Raw genomic sequence first — 17,236 nt, forward strand, 5'->3', positions numbered from 1 at the left:
CCCTACCCTGTCCTTGGTCTTCCTCTTGTTTCTAATATATTTGTAAAAGGTCTTCTTGTTACCCTTTATGCCTGTATGTCCTCCTTTCTTATCCCATCGCCCATTGTTGTAAAGCACAACAGTCTGTGAGCCACTAATTTCCCTTTCTCTGGAGAGTCACGAAGAGGCAATTTACCACTGAAAACTCCCTGCAAATGTGTGTTAACTCTTTATGAAAAAGAAACGTGTTCTACTGACTGCACCGGCTCTGCACTGAGATCAATGGTGTCAACATTAATTTGTTGGGCAGAAATTGCCGTAGGTGTGTGAGGTGTTCGGGAGAGCTCGCGGCACCAGTGAGAGGCTTGGCCAAGATTCACTCCAACAGTCTGTTTTCTTTGCATCTCTCCTCCTGTAGCCCAGATAACAAAGACTGGAGTCCGGCCCTTGTGAGCACTTTGCCACACACATTTGACTTTTATGCAGCTGACGCGCACATTTGACTCTTTCTACTCTGTGATAGGCTATGGGGAGCTTTCCTGCTGTGCCCTGGCTAGCTCAGTTGGTAAAGCATAAGACTCTTAATCTCAGTATCATGGGTTCAAGCCCCCTGCTGGGCACTTGCTTGCTTGCTTCCTTACTTCCTTGCACAAACATTCTCAGGCTGCCTAAGAGTTCTCAAAAAGCTTTCACTGTTGTCCTGGCCTCAGGCAGGAAATGTGTGTTCTTGTCCTTGGCTCTAGTACAAACAAAGATAGTACAAGTAGGAGTTGTGTAGAGGTTCCGCAAGTCCTCTCCTTTGAAGTAATGGGCCCTGCAAGGGCAGCAATCAGGTCTTAAAGCTGCAAGGACCTGGAAACCCTGAAGCAGGAAACTGAGACCATGCAGACAGCAGCCACACCATGAGGTCCTCCTACAGAGACCAGATGTCAGCCAGACCCCTGAGTGCCCCCATGGCTCTCAGGCCTCCAGCCATTGGAACAGGAAGTGGGGACCTTCCTGCACTGAGTCTGAGCTCTGTGACCTCTGGAGTGAGGAGGAGGTGCTCCATGTAATGGGAAGCAAACAATGGAATGCAGAAGTGTTCACCCAGCTGGCCAAGGGCCTGACCCCCTGGGGTCAACCTTTCCTGCCCACCTCACCATATCAGGAGTAAGGTCAAGGAGCTGCAGCAGGGTTACACCTGTGTTCAGGACTTGCCCATCTGGTCTGGGGGCTGTCCCCACCTTTTGCCCCTATTACCGGGACCTCAAAGCCATCCTGGGCCCCAGGGACACCCACCTACTCTCTCCTGGTCTTCCTTGACACCATGGCCGAGTGTAGCCAGGCAGCCAGCCCCCTCTCAGACCAGCATTGCTGGGAACACAAGGGAGCCAAAACAACAGGGCACTTAACATAAATTCCAGCACAGCCTTTGAAGCTGTGAGAAGCACAGGTGCTGCTACAATGTGCCTCTGGGAACATATACAATGATTAGGCTCACAGCAGACAGAGAAGCTGTGACAGACCTGGCTCTTAGCCCCTACTAAATAATGTGATGCACACACACCAACATCCTAGGTGGGAAAATATTTACCCTAATAAAAGAAATGTCCAGTAGTCGAAACTTATTGTTTCTCTCCCTTGCAAGTGTAAACTACTCTTGCTAGAGCTGGTGTCGCCCAGACAGACCAGTCCCAATTTGGCATAAGAAAGGAGAAAGAGAATAAAGGAGTTCAGAGGTATAAGTATGGGACCTACAGCACCATGATTTTTGAGTGCTTTTCACTATCTATCTGCTGGCCAGATAAGTGACAGCCTCCCAAGGCTTCTGCAGATAAAAGGGTCCCTAAGCCTTGTCCCTTATTCGTCTTTCCGTGGAATTGAGTGACCGATCCTGGCTTGGCACCGCTGGAATCGAGAGATGCAAGGAGGGTAAGAAGCGCCCACACCTGATCTCCTATCTTTAGTGTACACATATTTTGAAATAGACTCTATACTTTGTTTTCTTTCTTTGGGATCGTGGCTTCAGTTTTGTAACTTGTTTGTGTGTGTAACATCTATACATTTAAACAAGTAGGCACTAGCAATTTTGTAACCACATGATTAGAATCTAGTTTCATAAATTTTGGTAACCGTTTGTGCATAAGCCTGACTTGTTTCTCTGGTTTACTGTAAAGCAGCCAACACAATTAAAGAACCTCAGCCGTTTTGGCTATAAAGCCTGGCCATTAGGTGAGAGTACTAAGAGCCTAGCGTTGAGTTGTGCCGCCTCCACGGGGCAAACTCTTGGGGCGCCTGTCAGTCAATCCTGACTGCCCGCTGCGAAGGGGCTCTGAGCTCTAGCAGTTAAAGTCACGGGTGTTTAGGACCTTGGGGCATCCGTCAGCCTAGCCCGGGCTGCCCGCCGCGAAGGGACAGTGCATCCTAGCGGTTAAAGTCACGGATGGTATAAAACGTGCATAGCTGGCACCTCACCAAACATCCTTGGCCATCGGCTAACACCGAGGAGCCCCAGCAGGATGTGAAGCCTGAGTCTGGACCAGAGCCCAGCCCCACACCTCCAGCGCCAGAGCAGGGACCATCCGCCCCACCATCCAAGTGATCCAGTACGGAGGTTGAGCTTCTGCTGGACATCCCCTCCTGCAGCTCCAGCCAGACATCTGCCCGATGGCCATTCCCAGACCATGGCAGTGGACTGTCAGGCACATCCCCCACAGGGCACACGCCCCCAGGGCATGACCCCCATGTGCCAGGGCCCGGGTACACCGCAGCCCATGGATAAGGCCACAGCCACCAGCACCCTCACCCTCGGCCAGCCCCATGTCCCCCATTAGTAAATAGTTAGCGTATATAGTTATCTCCCCCAATTGTACATAGTTAGTTCTGATGGTGTTTGTTATGTTCCATGCTCAGAAGCGAGAATATAGGTTGTTTAACAAGGAATCAGTTTCATTTTTCACACATCCCCCATGAGTTACGTGTGGGGCCAGTGAGCTGGTGGTGGGGGCAATGTGTGTGTGTGTGGTGGGGCTGGAGTGCGGGTGATGGAGGCAGTGAGTGAGTGGTGGTGGGGGAGGTTTGCAGGTGGTGGTGGGAGTGTGCAGGGTGTGCACCTGGGTGGTACTCCCTTGATCCCCCAATCAAAGTACTCCCATAGGGCCTCCCAGACATGGACCCATTCTCTGGGGGCGTGAAGGCTACGGGCAGCAGCCCAGCTCACCTGTGCTCCTTCGGACACCCGGAGGTGCAGCTGCTGGTACTGACACATCCATGGGATGGCTCTAATGCCACAGAGCACCTCAGCACAGCTTAAGAAGAAGAGAGGACCATGAACACATGTGGCCAGAGGACTTCCATAAAGAACCTCCACCCACCGCCTGGCTTCTCCCCGCCACCAAACCCACCCCCCTCAAAGCAGCAGGCATGCTGAGGTCAGCATCACAAGGTGGTACAAAATTGGGCAATCCCCAAGTGGGGCCTCTTCACAGTGGGGCTTCTTTTAGCTGTAGGGCAGGAGATATGTCCCAAAGAGGCATTCCCCAGCTTTTGAGAAGTACAAAAGAACTCAAGTCTTGCCCAGGGTGGCACAGTCGAATGGAGACCTGCCTCAGGGCCTCTAGCTGGTGTTGTGAAAGAATCTCTTGAAGTCGGGGCAATGAAATATTCATTCCCCGTGGGCAAGTATCTGCTCTTTTCCCAGCTGTGCACTGCCCAGCCCAGGAGCTGGGAGAGACCAGAGCACCTGATACAGCCTGGGGAAAACACCCTTCCTCAGAGGCAGCTGCCCATGACACTGGCTGCAGCTGAGCCAGGGCTGCCCCCACCTTGACCCCATGTCTGGCTGGGGCACTGCACCACTGCACTCTGGCTGCAGGGGACTGAGGTGAGTGTGGCACTGTTGGTCTGACACTGGAGATGGGCTGGGCCCTGTCAGGCAAATGAGATTATCTCATCCCCGGGAGCCAGAGCTCAGCTCAGCCTCACAGAGTTGGCCTGTGCTTGGACTCTGCCCAGCACAGGAGCTGGGAGGCAGCCGGCTCAGCTGTGCTAGAAGTAGCATCACACAATACGACTGGAACTCAACAAAGCTCAGCAGGATGGTGCCTATAAAGGCTCAGTGAGGATGGGATTCAAACCCTGCAGAGCACAATGGATTAGCCGTCCATCCCCTTCACCACTCGGCACCTCACCCAACGTGCCTGGAACTTTTTCATATGTCCCAACTTCAGCCCTGCCAGGAAGTCTGGCCGGGGACACAGGATGGGCAGGTTTGGTCCAACAGGGCTACGCTCACTCCTGTCCCCTGCAGTGCTGCTTCCTGGGGCGAGCAGGGCCCTGTGGTGCCCTGGCCTGGGAGCAGCACAGCCCGGCCATGACCATTCTCTACTCTGGGGCTGGGCCCTGCCCCAGCTCTGTGCATGTGTCCCTGCTGGGTGGGTACAGAGCAGGGCCATGGGCAGGGTCTGCAGCCTTTGTGTCTCCTCCTGACATGCTCTGCTCCTTTCCAGCTGCTCTGTTAGCACAGCAGCTCCAGCTTTATTGCCCCCTTCTCTGCCAGGCCTGTCTGTGAGGTAGGGAGCTGATGGGAGGCAGGTTCAGGAGCAGGCTGTGGCTGGGAGGGAACACGTGGGATAGGGCAGGGGCACTTGCCTGGCACAGCTTCGGTTGGAGGAGGGGCAAAGATAGTTCTGTGGTTCCCAGCCAGTGAAATCAGTGAGGGAAAACCCTTCAAGTACCCGCCAGGAGAGAGCTTCTGTGCACCAGCAGCAATGCATCTGCTGGGCTCCCCTCCTGGACAACAGGGTCTGGTTCAACTTCTTCTGCCACGCGGAAAGCAAGAAAAACAGAGCGCTCATGCTTCTGAACCAGGGACCGTTTGTGTGTTAGACAAACGTGATAACCACTACACTACAGAAGCTCTACTTCACAGCTTTGCCTCTCTTGCCCGCCCCTGAATTGCATCCTCAAGCCACTGCTTGCCCTGCCATTTGTGGATGGGGGACCTCATAGAAATTGAGGGGAGTCCTTTACCGGCACAGCTGCTCGAGGAGAGGGAAGCAGCTGCACTCACAACTGGGACTTTCAATATCAGCTCTTCCAGAACTGAGGTCCCAAGTGGTTATGCAAATGAGACATGAAATATTTTAGTCTGCACTTCATTTGCATTTCTTATTGGCCACATTACCATGCCACTTCCAAAAGGGCCACAGCCTTCCTTTGTAGATGCTCAACAGGACTTTTTGAAAGAGCTGTGGCTTTTTTGAGAAAACGCTCTCTGGTGCAGACATAGCCATGGGGAAAAAAGTAGAAAAGCAGAGCCAGGCTCCAGCCGAAACATTTGCAACAGCTTATAACAAAGAAATGTGTGTGTGCGTAACAGACCACGAGAATTCTTTTAACAACTACAGAAGATACAAATGTTTCAACACCAGTTTTATTCTCTCTCCTCACACTTGCTTAGAAAAAGTAATTCTCAGAACACTGAAATGTCTATCAAAAGGTTCTAATAAGAGCTATTTACTTGGGCCATGGCTTCACTTTTGAAAGGGAAATGCTGATGAGGCTCTGCCATTCCACACAGAGAAACCAGTCGCACTGACCTTTTCGCAGCCCTCCCAACATAATGGAAATGATCAATACATACTTTGTGGGTGCATAGTTAACATGCACAAGGCCACATCCTGTGCACAAACAGTGGCCCCCACCAGGTGCCCCAGGGAGGATCAGCAACAAGACACCACCGGGATTTGAATCCAGGATCCCCTACTTACAAGCCAGGTGCTTTAACCAGCTGAGCCATGGTGCCTGCTTCCAACTAAGCTCTCCTGTCTGCCCACACCTGACTCCCACCAGCCCCACCTGGGCCTGCTTCGCTCTGCTGGAGTTTAGATCCTGTCAGACAGAGGAGCTGGGGAAGTTTAACTCCCAAGGGGGGTGACTCTTTCCATAGGTCTGTGCTCAAGAGTTAGGTGGTGTCACTCAGGGGTATAAGAAACTGTCCCCCACCTCCGGAAGAAAACAGACCTACTCCAGTGCACAGATTGTCATGGCAACCACAGGGCTTGTATGGTCCACATTGGTTGGGGAAGGTCCTTGGCCAGTGAAGACCCAGAGGACAGGTGTCCTGTGACTGCTGTAGTGGGGAGACTGTGGTCAGTGCTGGAAGCTCCCTAGAAATGGGGAACTGGCGACATCTGAAAGATTACGTAATCACAGCCCATGACGCAGGTTAACCTTTGTTTTAAACAGAAATCTTTAAGGGCAAGGAGGCCGGGGTGCAGCAGCTTTCGAACCCAAATGGGCTGTTTCTTTGCAGGGGGCAAAATGTAGGAAATGGAAGGGGGCACTGGAGAAGCTTCGCTCCTGGCTTGACACTGCCTTGGAAAAGAAGGAAAAAAGACACCACTTCTGTTGGAGAATGTGGGCATTTCTCCCAAAGTCTCTCACACGCTTAGTGAGTGATCTACCAATTCAGCAAATTCCCCTGTGTCTGTGCATAATTTCTGACTCACCGATCTTATTCCAAAGGCCAAAACATCCCTGTGGCCGCCCATGGCTGCAGCTAAGGGATGCAAAGGCTGTGTTTGCACAGCAGTGTTCTTCCTGAATACGCGATTCCAGAAGAGGTGTTCCACAGTTGTTGATTCCGATATAGGAGGTGTGGATTGAAAGGGAGTTGAAAGTGGGTTGAAATCCCACTCTTAGCATCAATTCTATTCTCTGCACGCTCTGCTGGCCTCATTTCAATGTCTCTGCTAACATTTCACCAGCCCTTGCTATGGGTTTCTGTTAATGAGTGTCACGACTGAGGCACAATTCAGACACGAACTTCAACGAAAAGTGATGGAGATCCTCTCATTTCTGCACTGCAGGCACGCAGTCATGTAGCCAGCACCTGTACCGGGCACCTATTTTCTGCTCTGAGAACTACACTAATGCCAGGTTTGTAATACACCAAAGGAGATTTTGCCCCAGTGGGTCACTTGCCCACCTTACGGTTGTGTCCTGGGATAGCTGTTTGGTCTCGGCCTGTGGCCAGAACAATTCTATGCAAGGGGGAGGGAGCCCCACACCTGTCTGTGGTGCTTGTGGTACCTGAGTGGGAGAAAGGGAAAGATGCTCAGTCCTGCTCCACACCGCTCACACAGGGGATGGGAACTGTGGTGGGAGTGGCAATAGCCTCAAGGGGCTCAGAAAGAGCTACAGGTGGTAACTTGACCCTGTGACTGTCTAACATGAATCAGGGTAAACAGGGCTGCCAGGCTGGTCCAGGGTTGCTCTGAGGATGCCCATTGACCGTTTCCTCTGCCACCTGGTGGGAAAGGGAACAGCTGTGCCTAGGAGGCTGCATTTGAAAGAGGAAGTCAGGGCCAGGGACTGCCTTAGCTGAGAGAAAGTGGTGATGCCCATGTGAGCTATGTACCTAATAGGGAGACAGTTGCAGGTGGGTCATTTCAGTGGTAGAGAAATTCTGTTCCTCTATCTCAGTGTTCAAAGGCCTCTCATCCTTATTGAATCGAAAATAACCTCCAGAATATGAAACTAGTATAAATGATGCAGCAGTGTCTGAGTTTTCAGAGAGGGGTGAACATGCTCATTCATCTCAATTAGCTGTTGACTTGGAAACTGAATGAGAACTCATGGAATGACAGTATTAGTGATTGAATTGCTGATTCTCCAGCTAATGTCTGCTTCCATTGATGCTGGATGTAGCGGCAGGTATTCTGGCTCAGCACAGTGAGGAGTCCAAGCCTATTAACCCAGGTGTAAACCGTCCCTTGCAAAAAAATGAGGCGAGAGGAAGAAGAAATTCATTCCCTGTTTCGTACCAAGATTCTCATCTTCCTCCTGAGCACGAAGCCTTCCTGGGCAGGTTTAGCACTGCACAGGCACAAGGTTCTGGAGTTGGGGTGACAGCAGAGGGGTCTGTTCCTGTGGGCTCTGTATCTGTGGGTAGGAGAGCAGAAAGGGCAGTTGCTGGTCCATGACCATATGAGCTGGGAGCAGATGAGCTCAGGAGCACGCAGCAGGCTGGGGTCTCTCCATCAAAAGCATATTGCAGCAGGTGGTGATTGTGTTCCCCCTATTCCAGGGAACATGAGCCGTGTTAATGTCGTGCTCAGGGCAGTGGAGGTAGGGGGATAGAGAGGGTATGAGGGGACACCCGGCAGTGGTCTAGGACAGTGAGTGAGGCGCAGAAGGGTCTGAGAGTTCTCTGTTTGACCCTTTTTCCCCAAGGGTTGACCTGGTGCCTGTAATTCTTCGTGCCTGCAGTGTCCACCCAAATGCTCCCTAACAGGGCAGCTTTTGCAGCTCATGCCACAGAGGGAGGTGTAATTGTCACCAGCTCAGGCTAAGGGAGATGCTAAACTCTGGTCCCAAGCCATGTAAGTTTGGGGCTTAGCTGGGCAGTGGCAGTCACTGGAGTAGGGGGCGGAGAGCCATGAGCAGCAGGTGGGCAGGCCTGGGGGGAATACAGGAGAGAACAGCAGAACGGCAGGCTGGTGGGAGGAGAGGTGAGAGCAGGAGGCAGACTGCAGCGGAAGAGGCAGAGCAGGGATGGGAAGAGGTGAGCTGGGAGTGAGGGGAGAGCACAGGTGGGACCTCAGAGGGAGGAGGCTGAGCAATGTATCTGGAGGGGATATGGGCACAGTGAGCAAACCAGTGCCTCCCCCATACTTCTACAGAGCTCCAAGTGCTCACATGAAGCCTCCACTTCTCGGGACCTTCCCACCTTGGCACCAGCCATTTGGGAAGAAGGGGCCTTTGAAATCTGTGGGTCCTTTTGAAAGGCCCCTGTTTACATGGGCAGGGTGTGTTGTGAATGCGGCACTTTTGAATCACTCGTGGACACCTCTATGCTAACGGGGAGCTGCACGTTCATGGCAGCACCTCATTCGCATCTGCAAAAACCCCTTATTACCTTTCCCCTTTTGAAAGGAGGGGGCAGTGGAGACAGGCCCTGTTTGTGCCTCTCCTAAGTGCTGTGGGAACAACCTCTGGCACGCAGAGAATCCATTCCTGGTCTTGCAGAATGGTTTCCTGTTTTGCTGAAGGGGTCCCAGTTGGTAAGAAGGAAATGTTGAGTGGATGTGAACATTGTTGGTTGGAAGGTTTGGCTGTGTTTTGTCTCCTCAGGAGAAGTGCAAACTGGGGAAGCTATTGCACCATTGCTATTGATGAAGTTTTTAAAAGTTCCTGGTGCCCTTTGCTTTCCCGTTCTTCAAAGGGAAAGTGGCTGATGCACTGGCTTCTGAGAAAACTTTAGAAAAGTATCCAAAATGTCTCAGGAGGTATTTTCTGCAGCTTGACACTTATCACGTTTGCTTAACAAATAAGTCGTCACTTGTTCAAAACCAGACAGAAACCTTCCTCCTTTCTCTTGTTGTTTCTTCTGTGGGATCAGCTAATTTCTGAAAGAATCCTGAACAGCTCTGTTTTCTTCCTCATTGCTCTTTTTCCTTTCATGAAACTTTAACACTTGAGGGATAGTGGGGAATAAGAGCCAAAAAGAGGTCCCGTCACTTGAGCGCTTGATTGCCACGTATTTAACAAATATGAGCATGGAAGAATTCCAATCCTCAGACTGTGTCAAAGTAAGCGAGTTCTTCTGAAAGATTTTTTGAATGAAGGGGGCTTTTTCGAAAGAGCCCACGGATTGTCTCCACTCAAAAACCATTCTTTTGAAAGGAAATTGAAAGAATGTGTTGCTCCTTCTGCAATCAGTCTTCCTTTCCTATTTCAGGAACAGCACCTCCTTTCCAAAGCTTCTTTTGAAACAAAATGTGCATAAACGCTTTGCAGGGCCCTTCTTTTGAAAGATCTGTCTTCATTTAGGATCCCTGGTCCATTCTTTCGAAAGAGCGGGGGCTGGGCGGATGCTCGCTTTTGAAAGAGCAGATCACTCTTTTGATAGTCTTCTTTGTGTGTGGACGCACTCTTTGAAAGAAGTTCTTTTGGATGAGATCTTCTGGAGGGCTTCTTTCAAAGGATCTCTGTGGAGTACCCATAGCCTCAGCATGGCAAACTGGCAGTTCCTCCTTCATCCATTTCTTTTCAGCTAATGGCAAAGTACCTCCCAGCATTAGATCATATCGGGGTGATTACGTATGAAAGCCAGCTGAGCAGGAGAATGGCTCTTTGCTGTTGAAAGATTTGTGCTACAGATGAGTACAGAATGAATTGAGCCTGCCTGGCTCATCAAATATTAAGCAAAACTAGCATAAAGAGAGGGGCCCTTTCAGCTGTGTCAGGATGGCCGAGTGGTCTAAGGCGCCAGACTCAAGGTACTGTCTTTCCTTCACCTGGGGGTTCTGGTCTCCTGAAGGAGGCTTGGGTTCAAATCCCATTCCTGACATCACTTCCATTTTCTACATGCCAAACTGGCCTCCAGAGGCTCCTGGAAAGAACTGACCTGTCAGCATACTTCCCCTGGCTGGAGCCTGCCAAGCCTTGCTTTGGATTTCTGTTAGAGCAGTACCAAGACAGGCATAACTCAGACATGAACTTGGTGGGCAAGTGATGGTGAACCTGCAGTGTCAGTTTGACACTTGGAAGTTGCTGTGGGAGGAATATGTCTATTTGGGAAAGGATCCTGAGTCCTTATCCCAGCCATGTGCCTGGGCACAAAGAGCAATGGCCCCTGCAGGAGGTGTGTCATAGGGATAAGAGTTACCCCCACAAAAAGCACCACACTGGTGAAGGAAAAGACTTCTCTGTGTTTAGGCGGCTGACATTCAGCTTTATTGAATTCAATAAGGCAACAGATGAGCCGAACTGGACACCAGTAAGGCCAGGTCCAGCAAGGCTGCTTGATGCAGCTAACTCGAGTATTTTATACCCTCACACAAACAAGTCCAGGGCCAGAAACAATTAGTTCGAGAAACATCAGTTATTTTCAGAGAGAAAACCGTTCTCAGCAAGGAGGAAGAGGCACTAGGGAGCAAGAGCCCCAAATGCAAGGAGTTCAGTGAGGCATTCCACTGAGCTCACCCTCCCTGCCAGGCCCAAACAGGTGAGGAAAAGTTCAAGCTCTTGTGCACATGCAGAAATAAGAAACAAGAAACGGCGTCTATCTAAGATGGCTTCCACAGCACCTCAGAAAAGAAAACGGCTGTGACGTGACCCAACCAACCCGGCCGCACACCCAGCTCAGCATCCCCAGCTGGCCGCCCCCAAACTCCCAGCGAGGCCCAGCACACAATGAACAGCCCTGCCTTGGCCTGGCTGGACACCCACAGACATTGTTCCCTCCAGCCTTTTCCACCCATGTGTGCAATAAATTTTGTATGCTCTGAACTACGCACCAATGTGCACCACCAACAGAAACAAAAGCCTCAGTGGTGAGCGCTCTGCTAATCAGCTGGGCAACACTCGAGTCTCTCCGAGCAGTCACACAAGGGCACAGATAACAGGGAACCCAGCCACAGCCACAGCACCACACCCAGCCCTGCCCTGGTTTGCCTCACTGCTGGGCACAGGGGCTCAGCTCCCTGGCATGCACTGAGTGAGGCAGCCGACTGGCGGGAGGGGTCCGATGCCCTCACAGCTGCAGGGCAGGTCACCCACCTGCCCCTGAGCTCAGCCCGTGCTGGAGGCAGCCGGACAGCTTAAGCAGAACACAGTGTCAGATGGGGGGAGGGTCCTGAGTGCTGCTTCCCAGCCGCGTGCGTCAGCCATGGCCCTGACTTCCTCTTATAATCCAGCCTCCCGGTCAGAGCTGTTCCCGTTCCCTCCACGGAGAGGGGAGATGGTCAAGGTGCTCTCCTGTGCCATTGCATATGGCTGAGCACAGAGAGCCCCAGATCCCCACCAGTCCCGTGCGCTGGGAGCCGGGTGGTTGTTTGAATTCTGTGTTGCTGAAGACGTCAGGCCTGGGCCCTGTGACTATTTACATGTCTCTGGCTTAACAGCTGGCAGGGCCGTTCAGCTGTGATGGTTGAGTGGTTAAGGTGTTGGACTAAACCTCCAATAGGGTTTTCCCTGGGCAGGTTCCAATCCCGCTCACAGCGAGGCCTGTGTTAGCCACACTCCTACCCTGGCAATGCAGACAGGCACTCTGAGCACAGCCTGAGCTTGCCACACAAAGGTGTCTGTGCCTGGGGCAAATGCTGAAGCTGTGATGCAGTTGCTGCTCCAGACACACACTGGCTGCTGCTGTTTGGGGGAGCCTCTCTGCCGTAACGCTTGCTGGAGGACCGAGGTGCAGACAGGTTTGAAGGAGGCGGCTGGGAGCTTTGAGTATCTCTGTGGAAAGCTGGTCCCAGGTGGGAGGGCCTGCGAGGGAGAGAGCAGGAAACGTGTGTGTGGCTGATCCAAGAGGCGATGGAGGCTGGGGTGAGGCTGACAGGAGGTGGGACCTGAATGGGGGTAGCAGTAGCGCGGGGCGGTCGCTCACGAAGGGCCAGGTGAGTGCGGAGCTGCAGCCTGTGTTTGAGGAGGTGAGAAGTGGGAGTCAGCGGAGGCTGCAAGGACAGGGGAGCTGTGTGAGCAGCAGGCCAGGAGAAGGCCCATTTTGCAAACGCTGCGCTAACGGAGCAGCTGCAAAGGAGCAGAGAGTGTCCGGGGAGACACAAGAGCTGCAAACCCTGCCCAGGGCCGCCCATAGCCCCTGTCTGTACCCGTCCAGCAGGGACACATGGACAGAGCTGGTGCAGGACCCAGCCCCAGAGCGGAGCCTGCCCATGTCCGGGCACTGTGCTGCTCCCAGGGCAGGGCACTGCAGCTGGGGTTTTGTTCTCAGTGGAAGCAGGGGAAGAGGGAGCTTTGGTCTGGGCCTCGCCCAAGGTCCTTCCATCAGGGTTTTCCTTTCCACTGCACAGAGGCTCTGGGTGCAGTGGGGTCGGTGGCAACTTGGGAAGGGTTGAAACAGCTCCCCTCCGCCCCAAGCCCTGCCCTCGCCTCTGGCTTTACCCCTTTCCTGCACCTGCCCCACGTGCCAGTGGGAACAAGGTTTGGGCTCCAGGCCCTGTGTGTGTCTCTGCGCCCTCAGGACTTTCTCCCACCCTTGGGGTTTGTCCCCTCACTCCCTGTGCACAGCCCCATGTGCTCCCCACTGGCACTTTCTCAGGAGCTCCCCACACAGCATTTAGTGCAGCCAGGGGCCATATTCTGCCTGGGCTGTTGTGCCGGTGGGGAAGTGCCCAGCTCCCAGGGCAGCAGGAGCAAATGGCACTTTCAACAGCCTTTCTCTGGGCACTGCTGAGCAGGGACCCCAGGGGCTCCAGGGTGGGACAGTCACGTGGACACCTGCCTCAGGCCCTGTGGCTGGTGCTGCAGACTGATCTATTGCTCTCAGTGTCAGAGAGAGGGGAGTGTGACATTCATCTCTACAGGCAAGTGTCTGCCCCTTTCCCAGCCCAGCCCATCCCAGCACCTGGGAGAGACCAAAGCCCCTGAGCCAGCACTGGGGACAGGCCCTTCCCTCACAGGCAGCTGCCCATGTGAGTGGCTGCAGCTGAGCCAGGGCTGCCCCCACCTCATCCCCATGTGTGGCTGGGGCACTGCACCCCAGCTGTGTTTGGGGCCGTGCTCACCCCAGGAAGCCGCACTGCAGGGGACAGGAGTGAGAGTAGCACTGCGGGGCCAAACTTGATGTCCTGTGTCCCCGGCTGACCAGCCAGTGGCAGAAAGGTTCCTGGCAGCATTCACTTTGGTGAATATAAAAGGCTCATAGAGGTACCAGGTGAGGTGGCTGAGTGGTGAAGGTGATAGACTACAAATCCCTTGTGCCCTGCATATTATGCAACCCTTCTATTAATGGCAGGTGCTTGCCAGAACAGCCGGGTTCAACTCCTGGGGGGTTTCTTGTCAAGGACACAACCAATCAGCTCAAGCCCCCACCCAGTGGCCTGGGACAATTTCAGCCCACTGGCTGGGTGCCTGTAAGGCAGTTCTCCTCCCCGCCCCCTGCACCAGCACAGAGTCTGAGATAGAAACAGCTTATTTAATAGCAATGACCATAACGTACCCCAAGGATACAGTGACAGATGCCGTGTGTCTAAGCAAAGAAGAGACAAACCCCTTTACCCAGATCCCATCCCCATACACTATAGAAGCAAGTCTCTTGCTGGGGCTCTTGGCCCTTTACCCCACACACAGTTTCAGGGTGTACCTCCTGCGGTGCATCCCGAACCCAGAGCCCATAGATACGTCACAGGGGCAGTACGAGCTGCCCACTTGTCTGCAGCATCCCACTGGCTGCCCCTCCTACAGGCCAGCCACCCACCCACCGGTTGCGGTCATCCGCACTCTTCCTACATGCCATCCACCACTACTCCTACCAGCCAGCCACCTGCCAGTCAGCATTGTCCCTCCCTCACCCATCACACTGCTGGGGATTGCCCTGAAGTAGAAACCTGTGATTTCAGCTCCATGTGATCTTAGCTGCTACTTTGCAACTTCAGCTCTTAATACCTCCAGAAGGGCTTCATGAACACCCTAGCACCCAACTCTTTGTTGCCACAGGTAGTAACAGCCAGACCAAACCAGACCTACAGCTTTACAAGCGACCAACAGACAAGACCAAATCAGCAAGCAGGCCAACTAACCTAATTAGTACTGCCCCTCAGATGTTTACAATGCTTTAAATCAGGGAGCCCTTCATTATCAATGTCTTTTGCAGCTGTGGCAACTGCTCTGTCCACTACAACAACCCAGAGCATTGGTGAGATCTCACAACTCCCACACTGAGTGTCAGCTTAAATTGTGATTTTACAACAACGTGTAGACCAAATCTCATGGCTGACTTGCGACCCATTAGGCTTTGCCTGAAAGGTATCACACATGCACACCTTTGCATTCTCATGCAAATGACCTCTGGGGGACACATTCCTCCCAGGCTCAGTAACCTTGTGTTCCTGCTGCCACATTCCCTACACAGAGGTTCAAATCCCATTATCATTGAATCTTTATAGTCACCAGCCTGCTGAGGTTTGTTGAGTTCCAGCCTGTGTGTGTGATGTTGCTTCCTACACGCCCCCTCCCTCAGCCTGCTGCCTCCCAGCTTCTCTGCTGGCCACAGGAAAAGCACAGACCAACTCTGGGAGGCTGAGCTGAGCTCTGGCTGCCAGAGGTGGGGGTGGGATGATTTCATTTGCCTGACAGGGCCCAGCTTGTCTCCAATGTCAGCCCAACAGTGCTGTGCTCATCTCAGTCCCCTGCAGTGCTGCTGCCAGGACCTCAGCAGGGCCCCAAAACAACCAGTGGTGCAGTGCTCTGGTAAAGAGGGGAGTCCTGCTCAGGTGCAGCCAGTGACAGGGGAAGGGCACCTCCCCAAGGCTTCATATGGTGCTCTGGTCTCTCCTAGCTCCTGGGCTGGGCAGTGCACATGTGGGAAAGGAGCAGATACTTGAGCAGGGGGAATGAATGATGCTCTGCCATGGACAGTAATAGCTCCATCTACAGCCCAAGTCACAGGGCATGAGGCAGGTCTCCTTTCAACTGTGCCACCCTGTGCAGGCCCTGAGTTCTTCTGTGCTTCTCAGCAGCTGGGGAGAAGCCTCTTTGGGACTTATCTCCTGCCCCACAGCTGAAAGGAGCCCCACAGTTAAGAGGCCCCTTTTGGGGAGAGCTGATTTTCTATCCCATTTTGATGCTGGCTGCAGAGCACATGCTGCTTTGCAGGTGGGAACAGCCAGCTTCTGTGATCTTTAGGGAAGTCCTCTGGCCAATGCAGTCATGGCCCTCCCCTCCTCTTGTGCTGGCCTTGGGTGCTCTGGAGCATTAGAGCATCCCATGGAGGTGTCAGAACTAGCAGCCCCTGCTCCAAGGGCCCAGAGGGGGACAGATGAGTTGGGCTCTAGCCTGGAACTCTTCCTCTCACCTGCTGTCCCCTGACTTTCTTAGCCTGCTCTGGATGGTCCTTCCTTTAAATGCCAAGTGTGCAATAGGAATTGCCTGGCAGCTCCAGGTGCTGGCAACAATTGGGTGGCAATCAGGAGAAGCTGTGAAAAACACAACCTCACGCCTCAGGTATCTCTTCACAGACTGGTAAGTTGCAGGGCCTCGACCTATTGCAGCCATGTTGGTGACTCAGCCCAGCCAGAGTCCTATCTAACTCCAGTGGGCCTCACTCATCCAGCAGGAGGAAAAAAACACTTCGTCAGGTGCACCAGTGAATAAAAAAGCCCAAGCTTTGGAGAGACAAAGATTTACAGCAACAACACAACCAACCAGCCATCCACTGAGATTTGAACTCAGATTGCAGAGATCAGACTCCTGAGTACTGCTTTTTACACCTCAGGACCAACCAAATGTAACTCCTTGGAGCACCTGTGACTCTTGACAGGCTGGCACCCTGCACTCTATGCCACCCTCCAGCTGTTTCACCTCTCAGGACACTCCTTCCTGCCCCATTTCTACCACTCTTCTCCCCTAGACATTAAGCCCAGCCCATCTTGCTGCCAGCTCCACCTGGTTGTAAGGCAACATTTCTTAGAAGCCCCCAAAAGGTGAAAAGGGTTAATATTTCTTTTACAATTACCAGCCTGCAGGGAATTAACAGAAATGAAGAGACTGGGGAGCTTGCTGGTGCGTGTGTATGAATATCTAGCTGAGGGAGGACATAAAGGCCTTGGATGTGAATTCCCAGAATAATTGACATCCTCTCGACACACACATTTACAAAGTGTGCAGAGACCTTTCCTGCTGGAAGTGATGTATTTGATAGACTCTGAATGAGCACCTCTTTATGGAAATAAGACCCAAAATTCTTCATGTCAGTCTCAACTGTCAGTTTCGCTGTGTCGCCAGATTTCAACAAAGGGAGGGGTTTGCTAGGTTTATCTGCATTGGCACTGACAAATGTTAAGGGTTCATTTCCATTTTCAGCATCCCCATACGATAGAAATCCAGAGCATGTTGGGAAAGGTGATACAACTATTGTCATACAAGTGGCTGCCTTTGAAAAGGGGAGCATGGATTAGAAAGAAGATCACTTTACCTGGAATCAAATACTCTATCACTGGCTGACATCCATATTTCACTCTTGCTTGAATCGCTAATCTTCAGATCCCTGTAAGACAAACTCTTCTTCCCCAGGCTCCTTTTTCTGTCCCAGCCCAGAGTAGTTTTTCAAATGGGTGTTGATTAAACTTTCTCTCCTCACGCGCACACCACAGCTTCCCCACTGACCTAGGTTCTCCCACTCACAGAGCTACCATCACTCAGGGAGGCAGATTTCCTTTGTGTGTGGGACAGTGTTCTTCTATCTGCTTGGAGACTGTTTAGTAGAAGTCAGAGAAAATGCGCTGAAGGACATGAGCCGATCTGTGAG

The 17,236-nt window shown here is 52.5% G+C and overlaps 2 non-coding genes across 2 annotated transcripts; both read left to right on the forward strand.

Moving 5' to 3' along the window:
- The first annotated feature begins 525 nt into the window (after nt 1-525).
- Nucleotides 526-599, forward strand: TRNAK-CUU (transfer RNA lysine (anticodon CUU)). The gene has a single exon. It is a non-coding gene; the product is annotated as a tRNA-Lys (tRNA).
- Nucleotides 600-10,209: 9,610 nt separating this feature from the next.
- On the forward strand, nt 10,210-10,318 carry TRNAL-CAA (transfer RNA leucine (anticodon CAA)). The gene is made up of 2 exons: nt 10,210-10,247; nt 10,273-10,318. It is a non-coding gene; the product is annotated as a tRNA-Leu (tRNA).
- Nucleotides 10,319-17,236: the final 6,918 nt, after the last annotated feature.

This window comes from Carettochelys insculpta, unplaced genomic scaffold (genome assembly GCF_033958435.1).
Source record: "Carettochelys insculpta isolate YL-2023 unplaced genomic scaffold, ASM3395843v1 scaffold_0035, whole genome shotgun sequence".
NCBI classification, from domain to species: Eukaryota; Metazoa; Chordata; order Testudines; family Carettochelyidae; genus Carettochelys; species Carettochelys insculpta.